The sequence below is a fragment of the Echinops telfairi genome, unplaced genomic scaffold (genome assembly GCF_000313985.2).
Source record: "Echinops telfairi isolate 266 unplaced genomic scaffold, ASM31398v2 ScPeMD7_2;HRSCAF=8, whole genome shotgun sequence".
In the NCBI taxonomy this organism is placed as follows: domain Eukaryota; kingdom Metazoa; phylum Chordata; class Mammalia; order Afrosoricida; family Tenrecidae; genus Echinops; species Echinops telfairi.
Genome location: NW_022103898.1, coordinates 432,432 through 437,009, shown reverse-complemented (window position 1 = coordinate 437,009; position 4,578 = coordinate 432,432). Strand labels below are relative to the sequence as shown.

The 4,578-nt window shown below is 52.0% G+C and overlaps 1 pseudogene; it reads right to left on the bottom strand.

Moving 5' to 3' along the window:
- Positions 1 to 1,068: 1,068 nt before the first annotated feature.
- LOC105978396 lies at positions 1,069 to 2,671 on the bottom strand (annotated as a pseudogene).
- Between the last annotated feature and the right edge of the window lie 1,907 nt (positions 2,672 to 4,578).

Genomic DNA, 4,578 nt, shown 5'->3' with positions numbered 1-4,578 from the left:
CTGGAAGTGCGGCTGGTCTGACCCACCCCCGTGGGGGCAAACCAAGAGAGGAGTGCAACAGACCAGCAGTGGAAGCAAAGCCAAGAAGTTCCTGAGGAATCCTGAATGTAGACTCCTGACTCGGAATGGGGTGGAGGGGTAGTGCTTGGCACCTCATCTGAACTGGTTGGGGGATCTTCACAAGGGGCTACACTGAAAATCGAAAGGTGTAATGGGGTGGGGTGGGGCACTAGACTCCTCCATCCTTGACAGCAGGAAAAGTAATGAGGTCTCGTAGAAGGCCCGCCCCTTGCCCCTCGGACATGAATGCTGAGGACTAAGAGGGTATAAGTAGTGTCCTGGGATATGGATTCCTGGAAGAAAAAGGGATTGGACTGATGGATGATAACAGAGGGATCCTCATCTACTCTGGGTCAGGACAACTATTTGTATGGTCTCTCGCTCTCTCTTTTCTTTCTTTTTCTTTTGGTATCTAGCTGTATAAGATAGCCAGCATAAACAATACTAAGGAGACAGCAACCAGACCGACGGTTCTGGAGGTGGGTTGGAGGCGGCCGGGGATTGGAAAGTAGGTGGGGGGAGGGTCGCAGTGAGCCAATAACGACAGGGACAGAAGGATCTAAAATTGACAGTGAGGTGGGTGTAGCATTCCTGATTGTGTTTGAGCAATTCAAATGTATCTGAGAGGAATTACTGAGAGGTGAATGATGGTGAATATGATAGTGGGGCAGGAAGAAAGGAAAAAAAGAGAGAGAAAAGAAGAAGAAAGTAAAAATTATATATACAGGTATAAATATAGATGTTAGGTGTTTTAAACACACCCGATAAATGACATATGCAACCAAGCTCAGGCAATCTACCAGGCATAAGTGAGCTGCATGAATTGGTGAGTCAGACCGTCCAACACAGACTCCTTGCTATGTGGGCCGTGTACAAGATATGTGGACGTCACCCCAGAACAAACAGCTTCAGTATCACAGTCCCACTCAGGAGTGACCCTGAAGGAGCAGTGGAAGAAAACCCTCCCAGTGGGCACAACTGTGGACAGTACATCTGGTTGGCTGTCCACTATGTCTGGAATGAGAGGTGGTCAGAATTACAGATCTACACTGGCTCCAGAGCAGTGGCCAATGCTCTGGAGGGTCAGAAAGTTGGAAAGAACAGAGAGGAAGACTGGTGACAAGGAGGTCAAAGGAAGTGGAATCTGAGTGACTGGCTCAGAATGAAGCCATCTGTGACCCACATCAAAGGCCACCAAAGATCACCTTCTGTGGTGGAGGCTCCCCCAGACTGAGAATGGAACCCACCCCAAGAATCACCTCCAGTCAGACAGTAGACAGGCTGGTAGAAGGAATCAACAACACCTGTAAGGAACACGAGATCGTCGCCGACCAAAACCAAAGTTCAAAAGACAGGAAGGGCCCTGAAAGGGGGTGAGTGGGAAAGGACCCCAGTGCAGTGATGGTAGGGGGCTGGCAACTACTGTCAGGAAATGAAATGTTGGATGGCATGGAAATGTTCTGGATGGGAAACTAATAGGTCTATTTTTCTGATGAGTGTATTAGACCAGGCTGACTACAGAGACAAATTCATTGACACTCGTATATGTATAAGAGAGAACTTTATATCAAGAATTAATTATGCATCAGTAAAACATCCCAGCCCAGTCCAGATCAAGTCCATAAGTTCAATATTTTAGCCCATGAACTCTTCTCCAGTCTCCTGCAGCACACACAGTGGTGCCAAATGCAGGAAGATCAAAGTCCTGTGGGCCCCAGGCAGTGGACGCATCTCCAGGGCTCTGGCTGCCATCAGCGTGGCTCCAGGTGGCTTGTCAACAGGAAGGTCAAGCAGAGAGAGAGAGGAGGGCCCACCTTTTCTGATGGCAGAATCAAGACAGAGTTCCCAGAATCCTCATGAGAAGGCCACGCCCCCAAGGAGGGACCTGATTGACAGGTTCGCCTCCATCCCTCCATTCTTATTTATCAAGGTGACATGGAATGTGTAACTATCACAACAAGGATTGCTTTCCTTGAGTGACGGCTCAATAGAGCTAACGAGGCCAGTGAGGGGAGTTTCTTTCGTGGTCTCTTCCTCCTTGGACAGAGTCTTGATGAGCTCTTCTTTCATGGCTTGGAGTCGCTCCTCTGGGCACTTTTGTGCTTCCTCGGTCTTGGACCTGCGGGCCTCCGCCTGCTCAGCCAGGAGCTCCTTGCGGGCCCTGTCTGCCTTCAGCTTGTGGATGCGTTCCATGAGAATCCACTTGTCCTGGAACACGTTCCCCTTCACCTTGAGGTACAGGCTGCGATACCTATGGCGGTCCACCTTCTTAGACTCCCAGGATTTCCTGAGCAGCTGGTGCAGAATGCTCATCCTTCTCAGCCAGGTCACCTCCGTTAGCATTTGCGCATCAGCCATATCCTTGCACTCACCTATGCCCAGATACCTGCCCTTCTGGGGGGCTCTCGTGTTTTTCTGGTATCGGGCCGGAGAACAGATGGGCACAGGCTTGCGGATGATAAGGCCATCTTTGATCAGCTTCTGGATTTGCTGGCAGGAGTTGGTTGGCTTAGGCAAATTCACTGGTCTCGTTGGGGTCCTACCAGACTTTCTTCTTGCCGCAGCGGAGGGCGCTGGAGGGGAGCCCGAGCATTCTCACGGTTACAGCCATGGTGCCGAAGGGATGGGAAACTAATTTGCTCACCCAAACGACATGGAATGTTTGAAGGGAAATGACTAGTAATAAAAGACGTAGATGCTACGTTCTGTGAATACCAGTGAAGTGAGTCCCTGTCCTGTGCTTGCTCAAGGAGTCTAGTGGTGGGGACGGGGCCTCTGCATCGACTCAACAGCATAGACTCCCCCCAACCAAGCTGATCTGGAGGATGTGACTGCCGATTGCCCGGTCTGCCCATAGCAGACCAACCTCAAGCCCTGGAAGTGACACCATTCCCTGGGGACCCAGCCTGCCACTTGGTTCTCTTCCACCACAGCTGGCAAGGTCAGAGATTCTGAATAGGATTTACCTTCCATGCCCATAATGCTTCCACAGCTCACCTCCCTACCTCCCCACCTCCCCAGCCCTGACATCATTCTTAGCCTCATGTCTGATCCAGGAACTAATTCACCTGCAGAGCAAGTAAAGTAACGGGGCTGGCGACCTTCATTCTTCCACATATGCCATCACCCAGAAGCAGCAGGTCGGAGGGGACAAACAGACAAACTGCCATCAAGCCCATGCCAACTCCCAGCGACCTTCTAGGACAGGGTAGAACTCATTGCCCCTGTGGGTTTCTGGACTGTGAATCTTCATGGGAGCAGAAAGCCTCATTGTTTTCCTTCAGAGCAGCTGGTGGTTTCAAACTGATGACCTGTGGTTAGGAGCCCAACATGCACCCACTCATCTTGCTGCCAAGGCCCCTAATGTGAATGTGGATTTGATCAGTGAAAACCGGTCATGGTGCCTGTCGAAGTTGATCGCTTGTAAGAATGGGGCTCTCTCGGCCTGGCCACGTGCAGTCAGAGACCCTCCTATGGGCCCATCTTCTCATGGTGCTGGCGACCTGTGGCTCCTCTCTCAGTCATCTGAACGGCCTGCTTCCTGTTTTTTCCCTCAAACCATTTTATTAGGCGGGAATCCAGACATTGTATCATTCCATAGTTTAGCCACATCAAGCAGTGTTGGGCGCTTGCTACCACAATCCGATTCAAAACAGTTTCTTCCTCCTTGAACTCCTTGATATCGGTGCCCCTTACCACCCTCCCCACTTCTCCGGCTGTACCCCCCCACCCACCTGCCCAGGAACCCTTATTCTAGTTATTGTTTCTATAGATTCACCTGGGTTTCATATACCAAAAAACATAGTAAAATAGGTAACAGAGAGTTAAGAAGGCTGCCAACAACGATAAAATGCAACAGAGACAACTCCCAACATGAAACAAACAAAGCTGTCCCTGTGTCACCCCAGGGAGCCACACCCAGGAACCTGCTGCTGCCCAGTGGGATGGCCGGGCTTCGGGTTGGAGGGCCAGCCGGCCCTGCTCCCTCTGGAACCTCAGTGGCCGGCCAGGGCGGGGCGGTGGAGGTGTGGGCAGAGGGGCGGGGCCTCCTGCGGGGATCAAAGAAGTCCGTCTTCAGGCCCAACCTTGTTTGCCTGGCTGTTCCTTCTGCCCAAAGCTCAGTGGTTACCCTACGCTGCCTGGTCCCCAGGGAGTGGACTCTGGCCTTGGAGGTGCTGGGGCAGGACCGCCACACCCCACCCCTGGCCTCTGCCACGTCACTGCCCCCACAGCCCCTCTCCGTCCTTCCTCCAGTCCACGTGCACCTCTGGTGCCAGCTTCCTGTGCCTCTGTGGGAGGGGCAGCAGCCCGCACTGTGTCCGAGGCTCCCGAGGCTGGGTCAGCCACCAGCCCTTTTAGAAAATATCAAAAAGCAGATCAAGCGCAAAGTATATCAGAAGGGAGATCAGTGACAAGGTTTTAACCGTTCAGGTCAGATTCGTCATGTTAATGTCCTACAGTCGTCTCCTCAGTCCTCTCTGTCTGATCACCAGGTTACTCCCCTCCCTCAGTTATGGT